Below are 12,600 nucleotides of genomic sequence, written 5' to 3'. Positions count from 1 at the left end.
TGGTATATATGTCCACAATCCTGGGCCCCATTTTGGTATATTCAGTGAGAAAAATAAGTATTTGTTACACTGCTGATTTTGCAAGTTTTTCCATCTATAAAGAATGGAGAGGTCTGAAATGTTTATCATATTTCTGTGACCATTGTGGGGTTTTCTGTCATTAAACGAGGGGTACCAACAATTTTGACCACGTGTGTATGTCCTCATCCTGGTATATATGTCCCCCATCCTGGTATATTTGTCTCTCATCCTGGTCCCATCCAGGTATAAGTGTCCCCCTTCCTGGTATATACATATGTTCCCCATCCTGGGCCCCTTTCTGGTATATATGATCCTGGTTCTGCATAAAAAAAACATTCTTCTCACCTTCCTCTGCTCCCTCTATGTGCACTGTCCTCTTCATTGTCTGCCAGCCACATTGCCTACTTCAGCTGGATGTGGCCCTCAGAGGATGGCAGCTGACATCGGCATGCCTGCAATGGCGACGCATGACTTCACTACCATGAGACACCAATGCCTGCCAAGCCGATGTTAGCTGCTGGCCTCTGATTGGCCGGTGGTGTGCATTGCAGTGCAGGGAGCAGGAGAGTCCCGGCGCTGCAATACATTTCAGCTGAATTTGCACCTGAGGACTCATATTCAGCTGAGGTAGGCGGACCCAGTTGCAGTCGCACCCTCTGCGACCGCAATCAACACTCTCCTGGTCTTGATCCGGTTAGCAAAGGAAGATTTGCTTGCTTTATGTTCTTTGTGTGAACCCTGTTGTTGAAGAAAGAGAGCTTCCAAATTTCAGCTGCAAGACTTGAGCAGCAGCCGGGGGCCGATACTGGATCCATAGAGTGTGAGTACCTGCATCAGTTTTTTATTTTAGGAATTTTACAGAGTTAAAAGTCCCCTTTTCTGAAAGTGTAAAACTTCTGTAATAATCTGCTCCTGATCCACTCTAACAAGGTCTTTTTGATAACCATGATGGTGACAATGTGTCTATCATAACAGCCTTAAAATAGAACAACCTCATGCCAGTCACAACGCACCATGTCAGACTCTATGACTATGACCTTATGTCATTCACTATGATCATTATTTCTGCCACAATTACTCCTTTGCAAGCCTCAGTAACCCACTTTAATCCACAATCTCATTCTTAGTTGCAATAGGTAGGCTGATAGCCACCCAGTTTATGGCAGAGTTTTTATTAAAATGTACACATGCTAGATTATTGTGAAAAAATGTAACACTGGTGAGTGTGGAGTCACTGTGCCACGGGCTGCGTTTACCCTGGAGGGTAGTGACTAACTGACTTCCTGGTCTTCACTAGCACCTCTGATGGTAAGGATAGGCTTGGACCGGGTGCCACTCCAGGACACTGTCCGGACATGCAGCAGCTGACTCATAGAGCAGATCAGGCATACAAGTTACAGGAGGGGCGAGACAGAAGCATAGTCAGATGATCCGGGGTCAGGACAGGCAGCACGGGTTCAGAATACTAAGCCGAAGTCTGCAGCGGAGAGGCCAAACAGAATGGTTAAACGAGCCGGGTCTGTAACAGGTAAGACGAAAATAAAATAACACAGGACTGATTGCTGAGACTGACAGGAACCTATGCTCGGGCAAAGGTGTGGAGGGCAGCATTGCTTAATATACCATCTGTGGCCAGGCAGAGCGCATGCAAGTTATTGCCGTGACAATAAAGTTGTAGGCTTTAAACACAGTTTAGCGTTTTATTTATGTTGCTTCTCTTGTAAACATTGACTCTACCACAGAGAAGAAAATGTATAAAATATATGCAATACATTATTGAAACAGCATCTTTCTTCTCAGTAGGAAGCCCTCGTAACATTTCGTTGTATTTTTTAATGTAATCAAACAGATGTAAAATACAATTACATCTTCAATGTTTTATAGTTTCATCTTTATACTAATTTATATTAAATACTTCCTTGCATTTCTAAATTCTTTAAACAATTATTTAAATGGTAACAGACTGTGTACAAGAGAAAACGAGAAAAACTGACATTGAAAATTAACATTTTAATTTATATTGTATAAATTCTAAACCACATGCACAATAACACCCATTCTATAGGTGTGCCACCATCACATTCACTTCAAAATCAGCCAAAAAATAAATTAAAATGAAAATATTTATTGGTACAAGATAAAAAAATTCTAAAATACATATTGAGGTCCAAAAGGTGAAGTTTACGATAAGGTGGGCATGTAAGGGCCCAAATGCCAAATAACCATGAGCATACGGCCACAGGTTCAATTCAAATAATCAACTGTTTAATCTGCCAATTCACGCGTGTGCTAAACATCTCCACTTTTTCTCAATATCTAGAGCAGTAATGTATTTCATATATTTTATGTTTTCATGATATAGAACTACAGAGTACTAATTTATATGTTGGTTATATATGGAGATGTCTACTCTTAGTTTGCACCTGTACACACCGGTTTTCTGTTTGGATGTGCCGGTCAGTCTTTTGATATTTGTATAAAAGCTCCCTGATTAAGCACGTCACCCACCAGCCTGTGGAGGTTTTAATTGCAGTGGGAACCTACCTAACCATAAATATAGGCTCCAGCCTAAGAGAGGATTCACATTAGATAGGTTCCCAGCAACCGGCGATCGCTCTGTCATTTGCTGCTGGGAGCGCATGACTTGGACAAATTATGTGTCTTGTCATCATGGCTCAGCACCACCCTACATCTCCTCTCTGGTCTCAGTCTACCACCCTACCGCCCTCTGCTCCGCTAATGACCTCAGGTTAGCATCCTCAATAATCAGAACCTCCCACTCCCGTCTCCAAGACTTTACACGTGCTGCGCCGATTCTTTGGAATGCACTACCTAGGTTAATACGATTAATCCCCAATCCCCACAGTTTTAAGCGTGCCCTAAAAACTCATTTGTTCAGACTGGCCTACCGCCTCAACGCATTAACCTAACCATCCCTGTGTGGCCCATTCGAAAAAAAAAAAAAACATAATCAGGTTCCTCTCATCATGTTCTCATACACTTTATGCAGTTAATAGCACTCTGTGTCTGTACTGCTACATACTTAGGCAGTTAACTGGTTCATGCAGCTTTACATGAACACCCGAGCCTTACACTATGGCTGGTCCAAATAACTAAAGCAATTGTTACCATCCACCTCTCGTGTCTCCCCTTTTCCTCATAGATTGTAAGCTTGCGAGCAGGGCCCTCATTCCTCCTGGTATCTGTTTTGAACTGTGATTTCTGTTATGCTGTAATGTCTATTGTCTGTACAAGTCCCCTCTATAATTTGTAAAGCGCTGCGGAATATGTTGGCGCTATATAAATAAAAATTATTATTATTATTATTATTATCTCCATTTTTTCTTATTATCTAGAGCAGTAATGCAATTCAAATTCAATTATTTCATGTTTTCATGATATAGCACTACAGAGTGCAACTTTATTATGCATAAAGATGGCTACCCTTAATTTGCACCAGTACACACTAGCTTCCTGTTTTCAAGTGACAGTCTTTTTTTATTTGTATACTTGGCTTTATGACCATATTATATACTTACCTGGTTTTTATCTTCATAGATAGATGCACTGATCACTGTCATCCATTCGCACTATATGGGTGGCTGAGCGCTGTGTATTCCACTTTGATAGACTTTGACCTCTTCTACCAACTTTCTTTTCTTATGGTATTTTTCCTTATATTTTTTCTTCCTCGATGTACCTACTAGCACAATAATTTATTATCATATTTCACATAAAGATTTACATGAGCTCATTAGCACCCAGTTCAGGTGTTCTTTATCTCACACAATACAGCATTTTATTTTTAGATTTATTTTTTATTTACACACCTCTACTTACATCAGCTGTTTTTTCACATTTCTTGGCTCCTGTTTTTCACTGTTGTCTGCCATATCCACATTATATCTCATGTTTTGAACTCATGATAATGCCAATCCCATCTGTATGATACGGCTGAGGAATATTTAAAATTGTCTATAATGTTTATGATGAAGGACTCAGTTCCAAAACGCGCGTCGGTGTCTGTACTTGGACCAGCGGACCTTAAAGGTATAAGCCCTTTTTATTTCCCTTCAGCTGCTGCTATTGCACTTTAGCACTTTACTACCCTATATTTGCACTTACTTTGTGCCTGTACTCTCACTAAGTATTTATTATACCCTGCATTGTTTCTTTCTATGTACTGCTGCAGGGTCACTTTTTGGCATAACCCTGCCCTTTTCTTTTCCAACACACACTTATTAACTCCTTATTGTACCTCTGTTTTTAGTGTGTATGAATACACCCTGGTGCTTATCATTTTTTAGTTATATATTTTTTCTCTTTTCTGTGCAGACAGTAGGGATTATACCAGTATTTATTATGTACGGTATATAAGAATCTCTTTTTTTTTGTTTTGCAAAAAAAATATTTTACCCAATTTTTTTGTACAACTTTTTTACACATTTTTCTGACATGTTTTTTGGTGTTATCTGAGGCTTTACCTATGTGACTATAATTTATATGCACTTACTATTATTACCCTGTTTTTGGTCTGCTGTTCCTACCTTTACTATATGTTTTTATTACCTTGTTTATTATTGACCCTATATTCCTAGTACAGGCACATTTTTGTTGTAGTGCTACCAATTACCATTTCTGTTTAATAAAGGTATTTTTATTAAAAACATCAAGAATCAAATTAGTACCCTCAGCAAAAGGACACGCAATAATCTCATAGTAAATACTGGAGGAGACGTTCAGAAAATTGTCACATCCAAATGGGATAATGTAGAATAGCTGTTCTACTCTAAATTACCACAAACATATAGACAAAAGAGTATATTGAACAAAAATAGAAAAAGCTTTATTGATAACATTAAAAATGTAAAGATATTAAAAAAATAGCCAATGGTGCTTGCAAATGATCCAAACAGTTAAAGTAGCACCACCATAGGGCAGGCAAGACTACAAATACATGAATATAACACTAATTATGCAAAACAGCATATAACCAGGGAAATGTAGCAGATCTAAATATACAAAAAAGAGACACTATTTGTACGTCATGTTATGTCAAATCAATTGAATCATGTAGCGTGCCCATAGGTATATAACACAAATCCTAAGTAATACACTGATATTGCCCAAAGAGTAAGAAGTCAAAGTGAAAGTAAATATGACTTACCGATGCCCAGGTGATGGTGCCACTGCCCCTACGCGCATTTCGGCGGCATGCCTCCTAACCCAGCTGCTCCCTCCTTCCCCTTACCAGGGACTTTTGCAGTGACTTATGACTCATAGAGGGAAAACTGATCTCCTGTTTTCACATAGAGCTTAGGATTCAGCAAGTTAGTTTTTAGTTACATGATGTCATAGACCTAATGGAAAAGAGAAGAATTAGCTGGGTAGAAAGGCAAAATGAGCAATTGTAAGTACACAGTGCCATATAATATGATGACTGCAATATATTAAAAGGCTTTTCAAGTCCCCAGCTCTATTGAATTCCATTGGCCAGTGCATTGTCCAAGTTTACTTAGCACAAATCATGGGTGCATCTTATTCATGCCTCTCCATTACTAACTTTGGGGCTTGATGTCACCTGACAGTGACATCAACCCCCCAAATATTACCCCACTTGCCACTGCTACAGGGCAAGTGGGAAGAGCGAGGTTAAGTGCCAGAATTGGCACATCTTAGAGATGCGCTTTTTCTGGAGCTGATGTTTTTAGTCTGGGATGGCAGTATCCATGGACCCTTCCTAGGCTATTACTATTAGCCCACTGCTGTCTGCATAGCCTTTGCTGGTTATTAATTATTGGGGGACCCTAAGTCATTTTTTTAGAGGCCCCCATTTTAATAGCCAATAAAGGCTAATTATCCAGCTTCGAGATGATATTAATAGCCTGGGAAGCTCCATGGGTATTACCCCTTTCCCAGGCTATAAACATCAGCCCTCAGCCGTTGACTTTCCCTCTGCTAGTTACAAAAATTACGATGGAGCCCACGCCATATTTTTCGAAAAATAATCTTTTATTAATTATATACATGTACAGTAAGCTGCACACAGGACTAATTGTATTTGTCACAGACATCTGTTTATCTACCTATTCTATTTGTGTTTATTGTGTGTAATCCATCGCTTCTATCCTGTCGGCTCATGCTCTGATTTTACACTACCGCGGCTGCTGAATTACCGGCTTTTCTTCAATCTATTTGTGTAATGTAAATACATATATATATGTGTGTGTCACTGACATCTATATATATGTATTCTACTGTATGTGTATATACCTATTCTATCTTTTCTATTCTAACCTTTCATTCTGTGATTTCACTGAACGCCGCACATAAATTACCGGCTTTTATTCTATCTTTTACCGAATGTTACCGACTTTTTCCGATTTAAAAAAAAATGCTCATGTTACCAATCACGATTCCGAATGTACCATATTCATGCCGAATATATGTTTGGCGATTGTTTTCCAAAGATATCCGCTCATCTCAAGTAGTAACTAGTCCAACAAGAGAGGTGCCTGATTGAAAAGTTTCAAAATTCACAAGATAGAAAAATTCATGGCATTCCACATATGCAAGTTAAAGAATTTTACTGCTGTCACAGACATCATTCAATGATTCAAGAGAAGAACAAAGCAACACTTAATTATTTCACAGCCACAGACATCACAAGCATTTACGGCTTCTGCTATTCTCGAGATTTTACTACAAAGCCTGTGGAAGACGAAGGCCCAGGAGAGCCGAAACTTCATTGTGAATAATTAAGGGTCGCTCTATCCTGCTCGTGAATCTTTAATTTGCATATACATACTCTAGAGTACCGAGGTCATACAGTCATCCAATCACATGGGGAACGGAAACGCCCAGTGCCAATTTATTCATACATGTCAAGGAACATCCAAGGAATAGAGCAATATGGAGTTATAAGAGAGGACGCTGCAAAATTGCTACTCTGTGAAGATTATTTGAATTTCTAATAAAGATATGTCAGGAGATCAGACATATCCTCCTAAGTGGATCTGTCAGATGTGTCTTAGTATAAAGCGGGAATTGTTGATCTCTAAGTTCTATAATATTCTATTATTGATTTAGTATTTTGAATATAAAAAGCTGTTTAAATGCTACCAGGACTCTTAGGGTATGTTTCCACGTTCAGGAAACGCTGCTTGTTTGACGCTGCGCAGCGCTGCAGCGTCAAACAAGCAGCGTCCAGATGTTCCAGCATAGTGGAGGGGATTTGATGAAATCCCATCTCCACTATGCGTGGAAACCCGCACGCGGCGGCCCTGCGACTACGGACATGCTGCGCGTCTTTTCAGATCGCAGCATGCCCGTACACCTTGCGGGGACGCAGCGTCCCCGCAAGGCATATCACAGGGTCCTATGGGACAGAGCGATCATCCCAGATGTGAAGAGTTAACACATCCGGCATGATCGCGTCCCATTAAGGGGGCGGGGCTTAGCGCCGAGCGGCTTCGCCGCTGCGGCGATACCGCCGGCCATCCTGATCGTGGAGTCATACCCTCACAGAAAGCCCAGGAGAAACACTTTATCTGACCAGACTTTGCAAATTATTTTTTTTTTCCTTAATGAATTTGCAGATAAGGATAACAGTCAATTACTTCATAAATGTATTTCTCATCTCAGACAACTATGAAATATCAAAAGGATATTCCATAAATATATGATAGGCGCAGGTACCAGCATCGGTCGGCAGACAGTGAATTGTTGGCTAAGCAGGTGCAGTTTTTCCATGCATTTCTAGGAAAGTGCAGCAAAAGTGATTTATATCAGAGAAACCAGAGATCCGTCAGTAAACATTACCATTTTCTGGGGGATTTTTCCCTTTTTCAGTACAGATCAGGGTAGTTAATGGCAAATGAGATGCCTAGATGCTTCAGAGATCCGTACTCTCTGGTTGAGACTCTATACTGATGAGTGTCAAAAACACCAGAACAGCACCGTCTACAGAGGCAAAACAGTACTGCATGATTGACGTGAGTTAGTTTGCATATTATTCCCTTGGAACAGTGACTCAAAAATAACTCTACATATGCAGTTGTTTCTTATTTCTTTTATTTAACAAGTTGCAAAACAAAAAAAACACAATAAGCTGGAACAATATATGCCATCAAAATTTGTCTGTCCAGCAGGCTTTTGCTATGTAATATGAAGATAGCAGGAGAGGGGCTGAAACAAAGATTTCAACTATGTCACTTAATAGGCTGTGTGCTGTTGTTTTATCACTAGGACATTATCATTATCATTGGTGTGTCTAGCTAACGCATGCCAAGTCTTGAGACCACACCCCTCCTGTGATAAAATCTATGTAAAGCACAGGCACCTGCTGATGAATACATCCACCAGTGGTGCCTGCTCTTGCTGTTATCAGCAACATCAGTGGTAGGCTGATGGGAGCAGTACTCTCTCATCATCCGCCTGTGACATGAGGTAACCTTTTTACCGCTGGTCACAGTGTCATGGTTCCCAATGGCAAGGGAACGTCAGAGAACTTAAATAACAGACTAGCTCTTGGGTGATGGAATCTCGAGCTGACCGTGAGCTAAACCTACCACACAACTAACAGTGGCCAGGTGACGTACCTACGTTTTATCCCTAGACGCCCAGCGCCAGCCAGAGAACTAACTAACCCTAATAGAGGAAAAAACAGACCTGGCTTACCTCTAGGGAAATTCCCCCAAAAAGGAGACAGAAGCCCCCCACATATATTGACGGTGAGTTCAGAGGAAAAGACATACGCAGTATGAAGGTAGGTTCAGCAAAGCGAGGTCCGCTTACTAGATAGTAAGAAGATACAATAGGGAACTTCACGGTCAGCTGAAAACCCTATTAAAATACCATCCAGAAATTACTTTAAGACTCATGTGTCAACTCATGACACCGGAGTGGTAATTTCGGCCCACAAGAGCTTCCAGCTACAGAAACATAACATAACTGTGAACTGGAACAAAAATGCAAACAAACTTAGGACTAAGAGTCCGACTTAGCTGATAGTAGTCTAGAAGCAGGAACATGCAACAGAAAGGCTCTGGTTACATTGATGGCCGGCACTAGAATAACTGAGCAGCAAGGCTAAATAGGATACTCCCACATCCTGATGGAAACAGGTGAACAGAGAAAGTGAAGCACACAAGTCCAGTACCACCAGCGACCACCGGGGGAGCCCAAAAACCAAATTCACAACATCACAGCTACTGTCTCACGCTGTCATCTGACAGTGTGGGAACCACAGCTCTCTGACCAGTTGCAATGATCTTATCGCCGATCACAGACACCAGTATTTGGTGTGCTGAACCCAAATAGTGACATGGACTTCTTGGAAAAGTCCATGCTCAGGGTCTGTGCACGAACACACTAGGTGTTCGGTACGGACCTGGAACTTTACTGGTCGGGTTTGCCCATCTCTAGTCAGGAGTTTTCTTCTACTTTTATACTACAAATGTAACCTATTCTACTTTTAAATCCCTTACTGAATTTTTTGTCTATACATTCAGTAAAGGGAGTAATGTCCCTAATACTTCACATAGTTTTTGCATATGTTCAAAGAAATGTAAACTTATTGCTGACTGATATCAGTTCTTTTCTACTTGTAACATCTATATATATAATTGTCTAAGGGTTTCTCCGTCTGTCTGTCTGTCTGTCTGTCTTTCTGTCTGTCTGTCTTTCTGTCTGTCTGTCTGTCCTGGAAATCCCACGTCTCTGATTGGTCGCCGCCGCCAGGCCTCGACCAATCAGAGACGGGCACAGCATGGCGACGATGATGTCATAATGTCAGCACAGTCTGCCGCGAATTCGCCTCGACCAATCAGCGACGGGCACAGTATCGACGTAGATGTCATAATGGTTGCCATGGCGACGATGATGTCATAAAGGTTGCCTCGACCAATCAGCGACGGGCACAGTCTGCCGCGAATTCTGGAATCATCATTGTCCATATACTACGGGGAAATGCATATTCTAGAATACCCGATGCGTTAGAATCGGGCCACAATCTAGTTTATAATATTGATGCAATTCCTACAGTAATGACAGCCCTTGAATGCATGCTCTTAACAAAGCTTTAAATAAGACAGAGCTGGTGTTAGTTTTTCTCAGAATTGCTAGTGAAGTTTCTGCTATCTTGCTTGCTAGAAAAGCTAATATATATATATATATATATATATATATATATATATATATATATATATACATATACACACATATACACAGTACAGACCAAAAGTGTGGACACACCTTGTCATTTAAAGATTTTTCTGTATTTTCATGACTATGCAAATTGTACATTCACACTGAAGGCATCAAAACTATGAATGTTACATGTTAAAATTATATGCTTAACAAAAAAGTGAGAAACAACTGAAAATATGTCTTATATTCTTGGTTCTTCAAAGTAGCCACATTTTGCTTTGATGACTGCTTTGCACACACTTGGCATTCTCTTGATGAGCTTCAAGAGGTAGTCACCAAAAATGGTCTTCCACAATCTTGAAGGAGTTCCCAGAGATGCTTAGCACTTGTTGGCCCTTTTGCCTTCACTCTGTGGTCCAGCTCACCCCAAACCATCTCTATTGGATTCGGGTCTGGTGACTGTGGAGGCCACGTCATCTGGCATAGCACCCCATCAAATAGCCCTTACACAGCCTGTAGGTGTGTTTAGGGTCCGCGTCATGTTGAAAAATAAATGATTGTCCAACTAAACGCAAACCGGATGGAATAGCATGCCGCTGCAAGATGCTGTGGTAGCCATACATGTTCAGTATGCTTTCAATTTTGAATAAATCCCCAACAGTGTCACCATCAAAGCACCCCCACACCATCACACCTTCTCCTCCATGCTTCACGATGGGAACCAGGCATGTAGAGTCCATCCGTTCACCTTTTTTGCAAAGTACTGCAGTGCGCAGGCGCCGGGCCTCTCTGACCTTTCCGGCGCCTGCGCACTGCAGTACTTTGCTTTGCCCTCAACAGGGCAGACAAAGTACGCCTGCGCCTGAGCCGCGGCGTGAAGACCAGAAGAGGACGTCATGGAATAAAGATAGGAGGTGCCGGACCGGACCTGTGATACCCATTTGACCGGACCGCAGCGGGACCCGCCCCTGAGTGAGTATAATCTAACCTCTTTTTCTCCTCTTTTAGGTAACATCAGGGGCTTATCTACAGCATTACAGAATGCTGTAGATAAGCCCCTGATGATGGTGAGCTTACCTCACCATCGATTTTGGGGGTGACAGGTTCCCTTTAATATTATATGTAATGATTGTACTGTACGACCCACATACTGATTACCACATGGACATTTGATCATATAGATTAAAAAAATTGAAATTCCATCAGTATAAATGTAGCTGCATATTGTTAACTGGATTATGGTTTTTGTCCAGGGGTGTCCAAAATTTTCCATGCGTTGTACATTGTCTATTTGATTTCCATGATGTACTATTCCATATTCCTATTAGCACATCGTAGGTATACATTTTTCTTATGATGTATCTCACCATCTTCTCATAATAGTGTGACGCCCGGGAGACCGAGGTACCCAGCACCAGATCAATGAAGTCCGTCTCTTAAGGGGGATGTCACTAGTGGCTTGACCTGGTGCTGTGGCCTCAGGCGATGCACAGTGTAAGGGATATCATGAAGGAACAGACACTTACTTGGTCAGCAGCAGGTCTTCTCAGCTGTGATGGCCCCGATCCTGGACCGATGGCTATTGTCCAAATGAAAGACTGAGGCGTTGAAACGTTTAACCAATTTACTTCAACAAAAAGGGATTTGCCACCAATACTGTCACCGGAGTCTGTATAAGAACCCTGAATTACTTTGACCCTGTCAGGATTTCCACCTCTTATTATGCACAGTTTCTGTATGGTCCTGCTGCTGTTTGTGAACTGGCTGCCGACCCAATCTGTCCTTTCTGTGCTCTGGTTCGACGGACAACCCGAGTCCCTTTTTGTCGGCTTACCCCCTCTGGGAGTACTGCTGAACTCTGTGTCTGTTGCTGCGTCTTACTCTGGTGAAGCTGATATCACCTCACTTCTTTCCGGTTGCTGTATTATATATAATGAATATAGCCATGAATCCGGTATCCGTCTCTGCGCCTATTCTGGGTAGAGGTTATTGCTACCCGGTTCTCACAATATCCTTTTTCTCTATTCCTCTTTTCTTACTATCGGTATTACGGGCCTATAATCCGTCATAGGGCTGTTAGGAGCTCAGTTATACGACCTCTCACTTTCAGCTCCTCAACCCAACTGCCAATCTTTTTCTCAGACCAGAATAGATCAAGGGGAATCTCTGGAGCTCCCCCTTCTGGCCGGAGATGGTAGTGCAGTCTTGCTATTTTAACATTTATTTGTGTCAATAACTATTTTTGTGGCAAATACCCCTAGGGGCGCCACATTCCCCCTTAGTTAAGAACAGTACTCCGGGACTGTGGGACGATAACATTTTGAAATAACAATTGATATATACAGAGTCTTAAAAATGAAAAGTTACAAAAACCACTCAAAGAAACAAAAAAAAAATGGAATTCTGTAAAAAGTCACTTCAAATAGCGTC

At 41.3% G+C, this 12,600-nt stretch overlaps 1 long non-coding RNA gene across 1 annotated transcript in view; it reads right to left on the bottom strand.

Annotated features, from left to right (window-relative positions):
* The window catches only part of LOC143773889 (uncharacterized), a 177,105-nt gene extending 173,144 nt beyond the window's left edge, over window positions 1-3,961 (bottom strand). Inside the window, exon 1 of the long non-coding RNA XR_013215430.1 lies at window positions 3,561-3,961. This is a non-coding gene — a long non-coding RNA (uncharacterized LOC143773889). The remainder of the gene's footprint in view (window positions 1-3,560) is intronic.
* Between the last annotated feature and the right edge of the window lie 8,639 nt (window positions 3,962-12,600).

This window comes from Ranitomeya variabilis, chromosome 5 (assembly GCF_051348905.1).
Source record: "Ranitomeya variabilis isolate aRanVar5 chromosome 5, aRanVar5.hap1, whole genome shotgun sequence".
In the NCBI taxonomy this organism is placed as follows: domain Eukaryota; kingdom Metazoa; phylum Chordata; class Amphibia; order Anura; family Dendrobatidae; genus Ranitomeya; species Ranitomeya variabilis.
This window is presented reverse-complemented; position numbering and strand designations above follow the sequence as displayed.